Genomic DNA, 19341 nt, shown 5'->3' with positions numbered 1-19341 from the left:
GGGTTCATCATTGCTTGGTAGTAACAGACGCATGGCGCTATCAAGCTCTCGAAAGTTGTTTTGGAACGGAGTTCCGGATAGAATAATTCGCTTTTTGGTACGAAGTTCAACAAAGTCCTTCCAAATAGCGATAATCGGATGGCTCTTTTTGAACTGCGTACCAAAAAGCTAATTATCCTATTCAGAATTCCGTTACAAAACAACTTTGTAAAGCTTCATAGCATCATGCTCCTCTCACTACTAGGTAATGATGAAGTCATGGTCCATGGCTTCATCATTACGTGGTAGTAACAGACGCATGCGCTATCAAGCTTTAGAAAGTTGTTCTGGAACGGAGTTCCTGATAGAATAATTCGCTTTTTGGTACGAAGTTCAACAAAGTCCTTCCAAATAGCGATATTCGGATGGCTCTTTTTGAACTACGTACCAAAAAGCTAATTATCCTATTCGGAATTCCTTTACAAAACAACTTTGTAAAGCTTCATAGCATCATGCGCCTATTACTATAAACTAGGTAATGATGAAGTCATAGTTTTCTTCAATCCTTTGACAGTAGACAATGTGACATATAGAAGATCGGGTAGATGAGATCAGGAAAAATATGGATCATTTTCTACACATCCAGAATGTCGACATTTTGTTAAATCCCTTATATTAAGGTTAAGAGAATCCGTTAGACATATTTTAGAGTATAGATTCACTCATTTTGCTACTTATGTAGTTTTCTGATGAAATCTTTAAAAGTTTTTATATTTTGGAACTGTCGGGACCCCGATCCTAAGCCACAGGAATCCAGCCTGTAACACATCGCATCCCTTTGCGGTCTCACACACGGTTAACCCCACGGCTGCCACCTTACCTTAGCCGGGACCGTTTGCGCCTTTTGACTCGCGTATGCAATTGTGTCGCTAGCATTCCAATGTTAAAGAACCCGGGTCGATATAACTAGTCATAAACTCAAGTGGCTCAACTTTACAGAGACAAGCATACATAACCCAGCAAAGCAGGTTTCGGTCATCAGCGAATGTAGACGAGTCGTAGCAAGCTACAAGGACTCCATTACACCGCGTGACATTTCCCCGTAGGGACAGACACAACAACTAAGAAGGATACATGTCGGTCAACCAATGTGTCCGGAGCAGTAGCGAACTACCAAGGCTCGGTGGAAACACAAAGGGGCATTTCTCTATATAGAGAGCTACTAAGGGCGTACGACTAGGTGTCGAACCCCATACATATCACAGCACATCACACGTACGCATGGCATACTCGATATGCATATATACAACAATGGCATCACAACATAACCATACAACTTCACAACATTTATTTAGAAGACTCGGAAGAGCCTTGCATAGTAAGTTCATACACATAGGGGTCACATGACCCAACACTCAAGTCATACAAACAAAGTCATAAAAGCCATGCGGAAGCATTGAAGTTGTCTAAGTACAGACATATGAAAGGAAAAGGCATAAAGCCTGACTATCTATAGATCCCTTCTGAAAGGGGCCAGGTCGTAGCTGGGACACGAGCTACTCGTCATCATCGACATCTAGGTAGAACCCACCTGTTGACTCTTGGGTGTCTTCTGCAACATTTATTTAAACAAACATGAGTACAAAGGTACTCAGCAAGACTTTAGAGAAGATCTATCTACTCATGCACATGTATCAATAAAGGGGTCGTGGGTTTCATGCAGCAAGCCGGCTTTGACTCTTGGCTTGCCTATACTACAAATTTAAATAGTTTTAAAAAACTTTGATAAGTCGTACACGAGTCCACTACCACCACAACAATACACTATCATGGATTCCTTCACGTTTCCCTATGGGAATGCCATACATGATACTCACACTTATCTTGATACTTTTATGAGTAGCCATTAAAGTTATTTATGAACAACATATGTCTCCAAGTAGTCCATATGCGCGGACACGGCTGTTAGAATAGATCATAACCCTGCAGGGGTGTACTTCTTCACACACGCTCTCGCCATTTATCGCCATGTGCACTTTACGCACCTCGGCAACCTTCAAGCAGAAGCCCAGCGAGGGAGTCGGCCACGACCGTTAACCACGCCAATACCTAGTCTAGGTTATCGCCTATTTGAGAGTGAACCAGCATGGAAGTCCCGCCGAAGTTTCTGCTACGGCCCCAAATGATGTGCGCACGGTTCCCAAGCCCACCATCCAGGTGCCAATTGGTACACCGTGCCACTGCCTACCACGTCATAGCCCACCTCTAAGGTCAGCACTATGCACGGCCTCTAGCATGACTATAAACACCAGAAACTACTTGCAACTCCTGGACCGAGTACTAGGCGATTAATAAGTCGAGCAGGGTCATATTTTAGGGCCCAGCATGTGGTAGTAACTAGTCTTGGATTACATACATGGAACTCAGTTCCTAAGGGCGGTTCCAATGAAACAACCTGCCATGTACTCCTACATAGCCTTTCATCAGTACCTTTACCAAATCAGGTTCTACACTTATTCTTTTGTCACTAGAACACATTCTTCCATTCCTGTTCATCACCCAGATGGAACAGACCTGACACAACTCTAGGCATAGCAAGCATAGCAGGATAAGGCACATCATGGCTCAAGCAACTACTAGGTAGGCTAGGCTGCAAGGTTTAGCTATTTACTGTGACAATGACAGGTCATGCAAAGGAATGGGTTCAGCTACCGAAGTACAAGCATTCGAAGTATTTTCTCCTAATGCAATAAGTGAGAGCAGGAGCGGGAACATGGGATTTTATCGGGATGATCAAAAATGGTGCTTGCCTTGTTGCTCGGTAGAGTAATATAAACCAACAATCGGACATTCGGATGTATCCGGTGGGGCACAACCTACCGAAATAATAGCAACAATCAATATCATACAAATGCAACAATATGACGCATGATCATGGCATGAAATTAAATGTAGCATGAGCTAGTGTGGCTATCAAAACCTTGGTTTGATGCTGATTTGAATTCAAAGTTCGAATATTATTTAAAGTAGGACATTTATTAAATTCCTTTAATTGATTTGATCTGATGCTGTTTAATAACTTAGTTTGTGATGCATGAAAATAACACCATTCGATTCTTTGGATTTTTCTGATCATTTTTCATATATAAATTATTTTAATCTGAGTTACAGATTATTTTCCATGAATTTTTGAAGTTTAGGATATTTTCTGGAATGATTTTAAATCACAGAAATACATTATTGCGTCATGATGACGTCATCAAGTCAAAAGCCCCTGAGTCTGGTCAAACTGACCAGTGGGGTAATCCCGCGGTGATGAGCCCCTAAGTGGGTTTGACCAACCTCTAGGGCCCACTGTCAGCGAGAGTAAGGGGTTGCTTAGAGATTAATTAGTGCGCCACGTAATCGCTCGCCGGAACCTCACTGGTGGCGACCAAACCCGTGGCGGTTCCTCGCCGGAGTTGCTCTAAAACACGCTACGGGGCTCGGTTGGATGCGCTGGAGGCACTGGGACGAGGCCTAGGCTCGACGGCATCGCGCAGGGGGGTCGAGGGGGGCGCTGGGTCGTCGGAGAAGCACCGGCAACGAGCCATGGCGGCTGTCGGAGCTCGGCCACGGTGGGCGGTAGCTGCAGGGCACGAGAAGATAAGGGGAGCGAGGGAATACAACCAGGGGCTCGTGGTGCTTCTTGTGGAGCCGACGGCGAGCTCGGGGAGGCACTGTGGTGGCCGGAGTCGCGGGCAACGGCGACGGTGGTTTCTCAGATCCCAGATGGGGAACGAGCTTGAGGAGGGCTGAGAGAAGTCAGAGAGGAGGGGAATGGAAGGAGAAAGGTTCGGGACGCTTCGTCACGAAGAGATAGGCTCGGGGATGGCCATCACGAGGTGGAAGCAGGAGGTTGTCGCGCCTCCTGTGCGCGCGCCATGCCCTCGTGCCTACTCGCACGAGGTTGAAGAAGGCGGTTGGGCCAGGTGGGCTAGGCCAGGTGAGCGTCTGGTAGGTGTTTCATTTTTTTCTTTATTTCCTTTCTTATTTTCATCCCTCATTTGTTGCATTTAGTTTTTGGTTCTAATCTAATAATTAAATATTGAATACTTCTTGTGGGGTTTTATTTGGAATATTTCCAAGCCCCACAAATTAATTCAACCTTTTATAACTTCGTGAAATATTTATAACTAGTTTTTTGGGTATTTATCAGTGGCTTTTATGGATTAATTAAAATGCCAAAAGTGTTTTAAAAATAATATCCACCCGTGTAATATTGTTTCCAATATTTATCAAAAAGGGTGGGCTTTTATGAAGGACATTTTGGGTTCATTGAAATCACACACTAGTTGAATTGGTTTAATTAAGGTGAGCTGCTAGGGTTTCTTTAATTCCCTATTTCATTTTTAATGCAAAAATAAAATATGAAGCACAATCAACTAAACACCAAGTAGTAACTCTAGGGATGTGACAGGAGTGGAGGTAGTACAAGTTTAGAAAAGTTTATTATATAGTAGGAATTTAAATAGTAGGACATACGATGCCCGGCCCGCATCCTCGTCGTCGACTCGGTGGTGACCACCTGCTCGATAGGCGCCAGCATGTGAGGGACTGGGCTTCGCCGGGCTGGCACTGGGAGGAGTTACCTTCCCGGGTGCGCAGCTTGGTGAGGAACCAGGCTCCCGTCGTCGACCCGGAGCTTCTTTGGTGGCGATCGCGGGAGCCACTTTCGGTGCCTAGGTTGCCGGCCCCCGAGGAGGACGCACGCCGCCATGTTAGGGAGGAGGACAAGCACGTCTGACAGTACATGGAGGCGTTGGATGCTAGGTTCTCCAGTACCTGGCGAGTTCTTCAGGGATCTCACCTGAGCTATGATCCGGTGATGGTCCCTCCTCTCTGGGTGTCCACCGCCCGCGCCTCAGTACAGCGACGGCTCTGTGTTGGTTGATCAATTATATATTATTCGATGTATTACTGTATTCGTGAGATGTATATTTATGTATTCTAGATTATATATTCGATAATACAAAATGGATTATTCGATGATGCTTTAATTAAGTGGATTATTCGATGATGTTTAATTAATTTGTAGATACTATGGATCCAATACACGGCAGAGACAAATATCAGGAAGACGTGATGCATGGTGTCATCCGCGGGGATGATATTTTAGTTCGCGATGTCGATGTCACCAATCAGTTTCTGAACGAGTCCGGCGAGGGAGATGAGTCTCTCAACACACGAGGTAGAAGATCCGGTGAGGTAGACGCCCATGCCTCGGGCGAGGGAGGAACCGGCGGCTCCAATGAGGAAGAAGCCGACGAGGGAGAAGCCAACCGCTCTGGCGAGGTGCATATATATAATAATAAATTAATCTTCTGTTGTCTATATACATATATTAACGCTCTTTCTTTTAGCCCTCCGGATTGAGGAAATCTTTAGTACGGATGAAACGAGGCCCAACCGAGAAGCTGGATGACGGTGATAGGTACAAGATCGAAACAGTCTTAAATGCTGGGCAACCAATTGCTCTCACAGATGTAAAGCAGAAGTTTGTAAAGGCATGCGGAGTTGTTGTTAGGGACCACATCCCTATCACCACTCGAGAATGGATTAAGACAAGGGAGGAAGGAGTCTCATATGTCGGCACAACACCCAAAGAAAATCTTTGGAGAAAGCTCATGCTTCATTTCACCCTGCCGGCACGAGAGGTGGATCTAGATGAGGAGGAGCGAAATGAGGAGGAAATGAATAGGAGAAAAGAGGCCCTAGAGAAAAAAGTCAAGGAGTGGGCTCTTAAGAAGATGGTCGATCTATTCAGGGGCTGGAAAAAAAGATTGCACCAGGATTTTATCTTGAAAGATAAGACTCCAGATTTCGATCACGACTATGAGAAGATTAAAGACTACTAGGGCGAATTTGTGGCGTACAAGAAATTGGAGGACGCCTTGAAAAAGTCTGCAACAAATAAGAAAAATGTAGGTAATAAGAAGTACCACCATATTATGGGGCCTGGTGGCTACGGCGATAAGATGGCTAAGTGGGAAGAACTTGAGGCATCATTTCTGGACAAAAATATCACTCCAGAGCCCTTAAGATGGCTCGAACAGGCAAGAAACTGGTTTTACAGGCATGGGGGCTTGTTGGACGCAGAAGGGAAGGCAATATATAAGCAAAGACAAAAATATAATCCCCTACCCATAGAGGAGATTAGACGTGCAGTACAGGATGTTGAAGAGGGACGGTTCTTACCTGATAGAGAGAACGACGAGCTCACACGCGCCCTTGGGAATAAGGAACAAAAAGGGCGAGCACGAGCCTTACCAGGCTCCCCGCCGTGGATTCTTGCGTTCTTCGAGGAAAGGAAGAGATTTACCAATAGAAGGCATCAGAGGAGAAAGGAAAATGAGGCATGTGATAAAGCGGCTGAGGCAGACCGGCTGCATAATCTAGAAGAAGCAGTAAAGCGACTGCAGCAGGATCAAATCGACAGACAACAAGGTAGCGGCCAATCTCAGCAGCTCATGATAGAAGCTGCATCAAATCGGAAAAGAAGTGTTGCTTCCACGCAGCTCCAGGATGAGGGTGATGATGCACTGACGACGGATCCTCCTCGTCGTTACCCAGTGGATGATATCACAGAGAGCACACCTTCTGAGCTAAAGGTGAAACTTGCTAACTTAAGGTTGACGGTGGCGGTCGGCATGGCCATACCAATTGGACATAATCCAACTTGGCATTGCTCTCCTGTTCCACGAGGGTACGCTGTCGTCGCGGTGGATGAAGTGATGAAAGATTATGAGGAGTTGAAGCTCGACCACCCTACAGGTGAAGATAGGGATTTCACTCAACTTGGAGAAGTCAAGAAACAAACCATTGTATGGCCAAAGAAGGACATCTTGCTTCCAAATTGGACGCCAAGGCCACCGAGTCCGCATAGCAGCAATCCTTCTTCGCCTCCACCTCACCAGTCACCAGCGCAACCGTCGTCTTCGCCGCCTCACCAATCTCCAGCGTAACCGTCGTCTTCGCCGCCTCACCAGTCTCCAGCGCAGCCGTCTCCACCGCCGCATCAGCCGTCTCCACCGCCCCGTCAACCGTCTCCATCCACTGAGGACCAGAGTAAAAAGCGGAAACGTACCCCCACTAATAGTGGCGGCAGAAAGGGGATCCGATCACCAAAACGTAAGTTGTCGCTCCTCCAAAAGTACCTGATGCGAATATGGAGAAGAGACCTTGGGACTATACTGGAGAGGACAATATTAAGAGGGCAGGCGCCCAACATGAACAGTGGAAGACTCAAGTGGCTAACAAGAAGAAACCGAAAGAGCCAGAGTTCCCAAGACCCCAGAAGAACACGCCGCGTGCGTGAAAATGCTGAAAAACCTTGCAGATCCCCCGCCACCGTTGCTAGCAGACTATGAACGCTCTATTCTCAAGTCGGCTCAGGCAAAAAAAGCAGCGGTTGAAGAGTAGTACGTCCAGCGGGAAATCAGTTGCCCAGCTCGGACAACAGAAAAACCAATCGTGCCCCCCGCTCAAAGTGTATTCCGATATAAATGTGTGCTCGAGCGGAGCTGCAGTCCAGCAGAGGAATGATGAAACAGCTGGTATCGATCTAGATTTTCTTGAACAATACGGAGAAGCGGCCAAGGCTCAAGGCATGTCTATTGATGAGTACTTAAACCATTTGGAGGTATTCACTGACAAAGCATACACGTACCTGTACGGGGCTCCTGTTGTCAAACCTGAGTTAGTCAACGAGCTACCAACAAAAATGCGAAGATTGCATGACAGGTGAATGCAAGCATGTGTTCAACAGGCAAACTAGATATACCTTGAATAAAAAAAAGAGCATTTCGGGCATGTAGATGGCGTGGTAATGATTGAATTGGACGAATTATTTCAATTATACCAACAAGACGCCCTCGACAAAACTATCATCAGTGCCTATTGTTTGTAAGTATTATTAATTTATGTCATTAAGTCTTACTCATCTCATTCTTTCATGTATAATCTTACTCATCACTATATTAATTTTGCAGAATGAAGATTCTCGAATGCAAAAGAGGACAAATCTATGACATCAGGTTCATTAACCCATATTTCATTCATCACCAAAGTCTCGCAACAAGCCCCCATGATACTGAGAATAACTTGGTACAAGGGTTAAGGTTTTCCGGTACCAAAAGTGAAATACTATTTCCTTACAACTTCAAGTGAGTGTTACTACACACATTCTATTTTCGCTTACTCGATGTTATTATGAGTGTATAATTGACTCGTTATGCGTGCGCATGTTCCACTTTATTTTGTTAATCATTGTACCTGACAAGGGAGAAGTAATAGTCATGGACCCGAAACGCACACCCCTCGATGAATGGAGGAACATGCAGGAATGCCTCCAGAGGTAATTTCAATCATTATGACACTATATCGGCAACTTCTCGTTCATTTCCTGATAGCAAGGAATTAATATAGAACTCCTTTATTCATTTCCTTTTCTTGGCAGGGCTTGTAAACGGTTCACCGCCAAGGCTCAGGGTGATTGGAAGCCAGAGCTTTAATTTAAACAAATAGATGTAAGTAACTACTAGCTAGATCCGCGCATCTCTTATTCTAGTTTCAATACCATTATAATTCTTGATTATGTTTTTGATTGAACTATCTTATCGTAAAGTGCTTGAGGCAGGAACATGGGAACAATTTATGTGGATACTATGTTTGCGAGTTCATTCGCGAGACGACCCATGAGAAGGGGAAAAACCGGGACATAAAAAAATTGAAATACGATAAAAAAATACTCACAACTTTATTTTATTACTGTGAATTGTGTTCGGTTTCATTGATATATATATTGACCCATTCGTTAAATTACATCGAACGGTTGCGGGGCAGTCTTCTACCACAGGAACGTGTACGAGCAATTCAAGAGGAAATTGTCGGATTCTTAGATGCAGAGGTCCTAGGTGTGAAGGGAGAATATTATTGCCCATCGATGAGAATGGTATGAAATGTTATAGTGTAAAAGAGACATATGTGCATATGTGTAACTCGTCTCTACATTTTGTAATATGTTCGACAAAGCACAAAGGGTGAGATGGTGTAATATATTCGTGACGATGATGTGCAATATTGTTATTCTTTTATTGCTATGTATGTACCATCCAATTTAATGCAAAATAAGAATTAAAAAGTGTCCAAAACAAATAAATGGGAAAATTGGGGGCAGCAAAATAGCCCCATCCAATTTAGTGCAAAACCCTAAACCCTAAAAATTGCTCAAAAAAAGCAAAGAAATAGCCCCGGTTCGTAATACGAACCGGGACTAATACCGCTCCTCCCCCTCGCTCCCAGCCCCGGCACGTGGAAGGTCTTTAGCCCCGGTTTGGGACCGAACCGGGGCTAGCATTAGTCCCGATTAATTAGTACCGGTTCGTGAACCGCGACTAATAACCCAATCAAACCGGGGCTAAATGTCTTTTTTTCTAGTAATGATCGTACACTTCTAGCCAGCCTATTTTTGCGCGTACAATCCAGCCAGCCTAATAAAATTCAGAGTTAGAGTCCAAGTCTTATATGGCATTTTACTCTTGAAAAAGGAAAACCGGCCAATTTAGCAAAGAGTCCAAAGCTAATACAACTATACTAAACAGGCTTGAGGGAGCTTAATTGATACCTACTTCCTCCATTTCAGTTTATAAGTCCGGCACGTGTATTTAGGTCGTCAATTTGACCAATTTAATTAGAGGCATATATTACAAAAAATATATCATTAAAAACTTTAGATGTTCTATTTTCTAATGATATAATTTTTATGTTAAACGATATATTTTATATAAGTCAAATTGATGACCTAGATACACGTGCATGCCTTATAAACTGTGACAGAGGAAGTATTATAAAACCACCAAATAGTCATATACGGCTAAACTCTAAGACACACTGGCTTCCATACAATTTTGTATGGTGGACAAGAAAGTCATTTGTACACATCATATGGTGGATAACAAAATCTTTTTTCATCCATATAGTTTGGAGCCTTAGACCATGCAATTGATTGCCCAAAGCAAAGCATAATCGCCAGAAATTATTATCTGTTAACACGCCATCACATTAATCCACATGAGTTAAAATATGTGCTCCGTTGATTTTGATTTTGACAGACGAGATTTAAAAGTCTAAAAGTTACGTGCAACATTATTAGGTAGACATATTATATGTATCTAACACGTATAGGCATGATCATATACTAGAAGGAAAAAAAAACTAGCCACGTCCAGACTATAAGACACGTATAACCATGATCATGTACTAGAAAAGAGGAGTAGTAGCCAAATCGGACTCTAAAGAGAAAAAGCAGATTTTAAATGTAAAATGGAAAGTACAGACATGCGTCCGTCGTGCAAAATAGGGGATCCTCATGCAAACCTGCATTACTAAGAATACCAAACCAAACGCGATGCTTCACTCGGATACAACAAGGCAAAAATACACGACACCATCATCTCCTTTTGTGTGCATCATTCTGGCACAGTGGGACATCTCGGCTGATCACAAAGCCAACAGTTTCAAAGAAAAAACCCCACTTATGCACGAGTACGTTTTTCCTTTTCTTTCTGAGATTTATACACGACTACGTTTTTCTTTTCCTTTTTGAGATTTATGCACGACTACATTGATAGCCAATCAGAAGCCGTAGTTCTCTACATCTAGAAAAAAAATGACTAGACTGGTTTAATCGGAACTATCAGCGGCAACAAGCTGGGTGGAAGCTTTTGTCAAAGAAAAAAGCTGGGTGAAAGCTTATGTCATTTTTTCTCTAAAACTCCATATCCACCGTTTTTGTCTCCTACATATTTAATTTTTTTAGGGTTTTCTATATGTTTAATTGGTATAATGATACTCCACCTCACTATAGTACTAATTGATTCAGCTATTTAATATTGGAAAAAATGTGGGTCAAACTTTTCCATGAAGAGAGAGAGAGAGAGAGGGAGAGAGGGAGAGGGAGAGAGAGATCTACTACCAGATACACGCAAACTATATATGAGTCCAATCTCTAGCTAGCTTGATGCTTTAGTTTACCATGCGGCCTAAAAACCCAAGTGAATTAACAGCTTTATGTAGCTCAGTTAGGAAAGAACAATGAAATTCCTTTCTAATTATAAACACAAACGATGCTCACACTATATACTATTGAAATTTTCATGAAGAAAAATAAATGTTTCTAGACTGCCCAAAAAGGATGAATATGTAAGGCGTCCGCATTTATATATTTTACTTCACAAACAAAAATAATTCATAATAAATTACTACATATATGTACAACATATATACATGTACACCGTGATATTGTTTCCGAAAGGTTCTAAAACCTAAAAGCATGATTATATTCTTACATTTGAAATTTTTAGGCTCCATAGAGCCCGGGTGGAAAACATCGCACTCACTACACAATCCATTGTACCGATCGATCTGGATAGTTTCGGTAGGCAAGAAGCAAAGCAAGCGGATAAGACAACCGACATGGACAAATGCTACAAGTTTGTTAATGCTCAATTTTAATATTACAAACCAACAATTTGAGCTGTGAATGTAGTTTGATTTGTGAGAGTTCACTTTATTTACACAAAGTGTGTGAGCATTCACTTTATTTAGAAACTTGAATATAGTTTGTTAAAAACACACATCAAATTATTTAGAAAGCGGTTTTTCCTAAATATTTAAAGTGGGCATTCACAAATCAAATGTATCTGCTCCCTGCCGGATATGAATGATAACCTATTTGCTAGGACACTCGCATATCCCGTCGCCATGACTCTTATGTTGTAAAAAATGCTTTTATTCTATGGAACAGAGGGAGTATGTATTAAATAACTAAGTGCGATAAGCATACACTATAGTGCCACCAAAATAAAACAAAATGTTTAATTGATGGTTGTATGAGACTTCTTTTGTTTGTCTTGGACACAACTCTTTTACATTCACTACATTCAATGTAGATTGACCGTACGTCAGATTTCATTACATTATCATGATGTTGAAAAAATCATAGTGAATCATGTTGCACCAGTTGGTAATGTTCATAAAAGTATATACACACTTCTATATTAGGAATCCATCATGTTCTATTAGAATGCCTCTAGCCATAATCAATGATAGCATGTGATTCACTTTGAAAATGATTAAAATATATCCAACTTAAAAGAAATTACGAGCAACAGTTCATGTTTAACAAGTGAAACTAAGAGGGTTGACAAAATGGACAAGTCAATAGAATATCTAGAAGCAGAGAATATCAAATTGGGAACAGACACAAGAAGATAGAGTCGCACCCGTAGTAGAGAAATGAGTGACTTTGTCCAATATTTTGGAAATAACAATAAAATATAAGCTTCCATTGAATAACTTGGTGACATTTCCCATGACATTGTACTGGTTGCAAAACAACACTCCCATATAACAGGGCAAGAAACCTCTAAAAAATATCAAGGCAAAGATAGATACAGATAGTCAAGGATGAGTATATGAGGAATAAACGGAGGATCAAAGTGAAAAATATTCATGGTTTTACACAACAAACCGGCATGGACAAATGCTACAAGTCTTTTATCGGTTCCCCTTAGAAAGAACCTAACAGACTTTGAATGGGATATTTCTAACAAAATATATTCAAGTTTTAACTAACCCTATGCACACACCCCCATGTGTTAGCTATATTTTGATAATACTTGAGAACGTAAAACATATTTGACCATAAAATAATTTCAATAGTACAATTATATGCACTACATCTTGGCATCAACAGCGCAAATGCGCGGGTCACCCTGCTAGTTATAAAATATATCAAGTATCTCGTTTTTTAAGAGGATGATTACGCAAAGCATTAAGTAATTGGAGAAGCCTCCCCCAAGCTTGTGGGATACTCTCCTCTTCAATTTGCACGAAGTTAAATATTTCCTCTAAGGCAGCTTGTTTCTTATGAACAAGAAAATATTTCTCATAGAAGTAGTAGATCATATCGTGGGGACTATGCACACAACCAGGAGCAAGAGTATTGTACCAAATTTTAGCATCGCTTTTTAATGAGAACGGAACTAATTTGAGAATATAGTAGTAGCAATTTTTTTCATCATTAGTAAATAGGGTGGCTATATCATATAGCTTAGTGAGATGTGCCACAAGAGTTTCATTTTCATAGCCATGAAAAGGATCACATTCAACCAGAGTAATTATCTATGGATCGGCAGAGAATTCATAATCCTAATCGGTAAAAAAAATAGGTGAACTAGCAAACTTAGGATCATATTTCATTCTAGCATTCAAGGATCTTTATTTCAACTTGCATAGTAGTTTATTAAGATCTTACCTATCCTCACAAGAAAGAAAGTCTCTAGCAATTTCTTCATCCATAACATAACCTTCAAGTATTTCAGGCATTTCAATTCTAGGATAGTCATGTCTAAAAGGTAATTAAATATTTTGAGTAGCAAAGACTTCATGTGTTTCAATAATATCATTAGTTGAAACATGCTCACTTTCTTTAGCTCTAGCAAGTTGGTCATCAAGGAATTCACCTAGTGGTATAGTATCATCAAGCAACGTACTAGCATCATCATAAGTATCTTTCATATCATAGCTAGCATCATCAATAACTTGCGACATATCAGGATTAATTGCATGTGGTGGTGGTGTTGCAAGTCTATTAAAAACAGAGGGTGAATCAGGTGTCGAGCTAGTTGGCAGTTCCATACCTCCCCACGTTTTAGAGGGAACGATTTTGGTTCTTGTATCGTTCAGATTCTTCATATTGATCAATGCGTAGATATTCCAAGTGACTCGTAAAATATAGCTATATTCACCGGCAACGGCACCAGAAAACGTTATTGATGACCCACAAGTATATGGGACCGCAGTAGTTTTCGAGGGTAGAGTATTCAACACAAATTTATAGATTCGACACAAGTGGAGCCAAAGAATATTTGTAGGTATTAGCAGTTGAGTTGTCAATTCAACCACACTTGGGGATTTAGTATCTGCAGCACAGTGATCAGTAGCACAGTAATATGATAGTTTTGATAGCACGGGTAACACTAGCAACACTAACGGTAATAGTAGCAGCAGTAACGGCAAAGTGATAGCAGTTTTGTAGGAGTTGTAATAGCAGTAGCAACAATAGTAACTTAGCAAGCACAATATGTGAAAAACTCGTAGGCACGGGATCAATGATATTGTTGGATAATATTCATAATATAACAGTCACAACATAGGGTGACACAGAACTATCTCCCATGCATCGATATAATGTAGACATGTATTCCGTAAAAAGTCATACATGCTTATGGAAAAGAACTTGCATGCCATCTTTTGTCCTACCCTCTCATCGCAGCAGGGTCCATAAAGAAACTAAGGGATATTAAGGCCTCCTTTTAATGGAGAACCGAAACAAAGCATTAACATATAGTGAATATATGAACTCCTCATACTACGATAATCACCGAAAAGAATCCCAATTATTGTCACTTTGGGGTATATCCTAACACATAGTAGGTGCATATAACTTGCAAGATTGGATCAGGAACATAGATATAATGGTAAAAACATAAATGTTTCAGATCTGGAAGCATGGTACTTGGGCCCTAGTGACAAGCATAAATCATAGCAAAGTCATAGCAACATCAATCTCCTAACATAGTGCATACTAGGAATCAAGCGCTAACAAAACTAACTCGATTACATGATGAATTTCATCTAGCTCTTCACCGACCAGCAAGCCTACAAAGGGATTACTCACTCCTGGTGGAGAGCATCATGGAATTGGTGATGGAGGAGGGTTGATGATGATGAAGACCGAAGATTCCCCTCTCCGGAGCCCCAAACAGACTCCAGATTAGACCTCCCGATGAAGAACTCGAGGTGGTCGCGGCTCCGTATCGTGAAACATGGTGAAACTTCTTATCTAGGTTTTTCTCCGAAAATAGGAGTTTATAGCGTTGGAGTTAGGGTCAGCGGATCCACGTGGGTCCCACTAGACACCAAGTCACGCCATGGGGCCTGGCGCACCCTGATGTCTAGTGGGCGACTATGGCCTCCCATCTGGTGGGTCTTCCTTCCAAAAATTGTCTTTTATTCCATAAAAAGTCTCCAAAAAGTTTCGTTCCATTCCGAGAACTTTTATTTCTGCACAAAAACAACACCATGGTAGTTCTGCTGAAAACAGTGTCAGTCCGAGTTAGTTTCATTCAAATCATGCAAACTAGAGTCCAAAACAAGATCAAAAGCATCAGGAAAAGTAGATACGATGGAGACGTATCAGCCTCCACCAAGCTTGTGGGAGACTCTCTTCTTCAATATGCACAAAGTTAAATATTCCCTATAAGGCAGCTTGTTTCTTATGAGTAGGAAAATATTTTTCAGAGAAGTAATAAGTCATATATATATCCTCGCGACTACACACACAACCAGGAGCAAGAGCGGTGTACCAATTCTTAGCATCACCCTTTAGTGAGATGGGAAATAATTTGAGAATATTGTAGTAGCGAATTTTCTCATCTTTAGTAAATAGGGTGGTTATATTATTTAGCTTAGTGAGATGTGCCACAACAGTTTCATTTTCATAGCCATGAAAAGGATCAGACTCAACCAAAATAATTATCTCTGGGTTGAAAGAGAATTCATAATACATATCGGTAACAAAGATAGATAAAGTAGCAAACTTAGGATCATATTTCATTCTAGCATTCAAGGATTTTTCGTTCATCTTGCATAGTAGTTTCTTAAGATCTTCTCTATCCTCACAAGTGAAAAAATCTCTATCTATTTCTTCATCCATAACGTAACCTTTAGGTATTTCAGGCATTTTAGTTTTAGGATAGTCATGTCTAAAAGGTATTCCAAAAAAATTCTGTTTGAAAGACTTCATAATTATCAATAGTATTATCAGTTTCAGCATGCGTAATTGATTTAGCTCTTGCAAGTTGTTCATCAGGAAATTCACCTAGTGGCACATTATCATCAAGGTAGGTACTAGCATCATTCATAGCAGAGGTAGCATCATCCATAACTTGCGACATATCATGATTTATAGTATGTGGTGGTGGTGTTGCAAGTCTATTCAAAATATCTCAGATTCCTTTCCTCCCCTCAACATAAGTTTGAAAAAAAATCGTCACAATGTTTCGGGCGATTCCGAGAACTTTCATTTTCTACACAAAAAACAACACCATGGTAATTCTGCTGAAAACAGCGTCAATTCGGGTTTGTTCTAAATAAATCACAAAAAGTGCATCAAAGTCATAAAAGTATTGTAAACATAGGCAATCATGGCATGAACACTTCATAAATTATCGATACGTTGGAGATGTATGCTACTGCAACAAAAGACCTTCCAACGGCGCCACAAACAAGTGTGCTGACGGGAGACTATTCTTGTCTTGGTACTCCTCAGCAACGGCACCAGGAATCTTTCTGCTACGGCTACGCCTTTAGTGACTTCCTTGGCAAGTATGCAAAGGATTCCCCCGTGGCCTTGGAGCCTTGCGTTGGTGTTCCCTCGAAGCAGAAAGGGTGATGTACCACAGCGGTGGTAAGTATTTCCCTCAGTTTTGAGAACCAAGGTATCGATCCAGTGAAGGATTATCACAAGTACCTGCACAAACACAAAGAGCTTGCACCCAACGCTATGAAGGGGTTGTCAATCCCTTATATATTGTTTTCCAAGTGAGAACTAAAAGCAAAAAGAAACAAAGCAAAGTAAAAGCGAAAGTGGAAACGATAGGTGTGAATAGACCCGGGGGCCATAGTGTTCACTAGTGGCTTCTCTCGTGAAAGCAAGTAGACGGTGGGTGAACGAATTACTGTTGAGCAATTGATAGAACCGCGCAAAGTCGTAACATTATCTAAGGCAATGATTATATCTATAGGCATCACGTCCAAAACAAGTAGACCGATACTTTCTGCATCTACTACTATTACTCCACACGTCGACCGCTATCCAGCATGCATCTAGTGTATTAAGTTCATGAGAACAGAGTAACGCCTTAAGAAATATGACATGATGTAGATGGACAATCTCATATCTACGATAAAAGCCCATCTTGTTACCCTTGATGGCAACAACACGATGCGTGCCTTGCTGCCCCTTCTGTCACCGGGAAAGGTCACCACACGGTATGAACCCAAGACCAAGCACTTCTCCCATTGCAAGAATCATAGATCTAGTTGGCCAAACAAAACCCAAGACTTGGAGAGACTTACAAGGATATCAAATCATGCATATAAGAAATCAGCAAAGACTAAAATATATATCATAGATAATCCGATCACAAATCCACAATTCATCGGATCTCGACAAACACACCGCCAAAGAGGATTACATCGCACAGATCTCCATGAAGATCATGGAGAACTTTGTATTGAAGATCCAAGAGAGAGAAGAAGCCATCTAGCTACTAACTACGGACCCGTAGGTCTGAAGTGAACTACTCACGAGTCATTGGAGGGGCGATGATGTTGATGTAGAAGCCCTCGAACTCCAAAGTCCCCTCCGGCAGGGCACCGGGAAGGGTCTCCAGATAAGATCTTGCGGAAACGGAAGCTTGCGGCGGCGGAAAAGTGTTTTCGTGGATTCCCCTATTTTTCTGTATTTTAGGGAATATATAGGCGAAGGAGCTAGGTCAGGGGGCGCCAGGGAGGCCACAAGCCTGGTAGCCCCCGCCCCCCTGGTGGCGGCTACAGGGCTTGTGGGCCCCCTGTGGCTCTCCTGCCTTGGCCCTCAAGTCCCCTGATCTTCTTCCGTTCTGGAAAAATTTATTTCGGGGATTTTATTCCGTTTGGACTCCGTTCCAAAATCAGATCCGAAAAGAGTCAAAAATACAAAAAAAACAGGAAGTGGCACTTGGCACTGAATTAATAAGTTAGTCCCAAAAAAGATATAAAAGGTACATAAAACATCCAAAGATGACAAGATAACAGCATGAAACCATAAAAAATTATAGATATGTTTGAGACGTATTAATGTATCAAGCACGTATGCGTTCGACCGCCGCCTGACACTCATGGAAGACTCACTCAACTTCGTCGTGTGTCGTGAACAGGATCGTGGCAGCCAACACCAACCCTATCCCGTGGAGCCCTACCCTTTCCCTTGCCAACGGGAGTAAAGGTGTCGCTCAATGACCATTACACTTCTATCTTAACAAGCTCCCCATCGGGGTGGCACAATCGCCCACATACTTATCAACGGTGGTCACCGACCAGTATGGGCCTCCGCTAGGTTAAGGTCCACAAGGACCCAAGCTGGCGTGACATTGGACTTCACGAACGATGCATTGCAACGATCCATCCATATAACCTCCTTGACCACTTTGTCCTCCAATATCACGATAATTCACAATGAGGATCCGCTACCTTCGCGACGGAGGTAGTGGAGGAGTGATGACGAGTTGATGGATATACTTCTCGCCCCTCGTTGGTTAACCCAAGTGGAAGGTGAAGATGTAGTCCGCAGCAGATTTCCCTTACATGGGGCGTGTAAGGTTTATCGAACCAGGAGGACTCCTAGGATCAACAAGTAGGTGTCTTCCATCCTGGCGCTAGCAGAAGACGTTGACCTGCACACACAACAAATAACTTTGCTCCCAATGAGTACAGAGAGGTTGTCAATTTCTCCGGCCTTGTAGTTTGCAAAGGATCAAAACACAAGCAGGAAAGTAATAGTGATTGCAACGAAAAAGTAAATGAAAGTGGTAAATGATGGAGGTGTAAACAATGATGGTGATATGGACCGGAGTCACATGATGTTCACTTGTGATGTCTCTCTCCCAAAAAAAGATAAACAACTATGCTTGGGTAAACAAATCACAGTTGGGCAATTGACAGAATTATGATCGCACCGCAATACTAATTATGCTACTTGATAGTTAGAGGTTCAATAGTAATGGGTAGTACGCCAAGACAAGTAGACCGTTTATTCATCAGCATCTACTTACTAATCACCAACCTTGAGATATATATCCAGAACATATCTTCGGTATTAAGTTGCGAGCCCCACCCAAAGTGTAAACTCAAAGCAACAGACAACTCCATTAACGAACTATGCGTAAGGTAAACAATCCTTGCAACCGTGGTCACAAGCAGCGATGTTTTCTCCCTGGTGGAAACAAGCAGATCCCCTAGTCTCATGTTTTTGTCACTCAAGCTAGACATCGAGGGACATTAACCCACAATCATGCATAACGCTTCCTCTTGGTGTTACAATCTACTACTCGGCCAAAGCAATAAATAGCAACGGAGAACATGCATGAATCACTAAGGAACATAATATAAAAGGATAATCAAATATATAACTCATAACAATCTGAACATGATCTCATA

Source organism: Hordeum vulgare, chromosome 7H (assembly GCF_904849725.1).
Source record: "Hordeum vulgare subsp. vulgare chromosome 7H, MorexV3_pseudomolecules_assembly, whole genome shotgun sequence".
NCBI classification, from domain to species: domain Eukaryota; kingdom Viridiplantae; phylum Streptophyta; class Magnoliopsida; order Poales; family Poaceae; genus Hordeum; species Hordeum vulgare.
Note: the sequence above shows the minus strand (reverse complement) of the source record.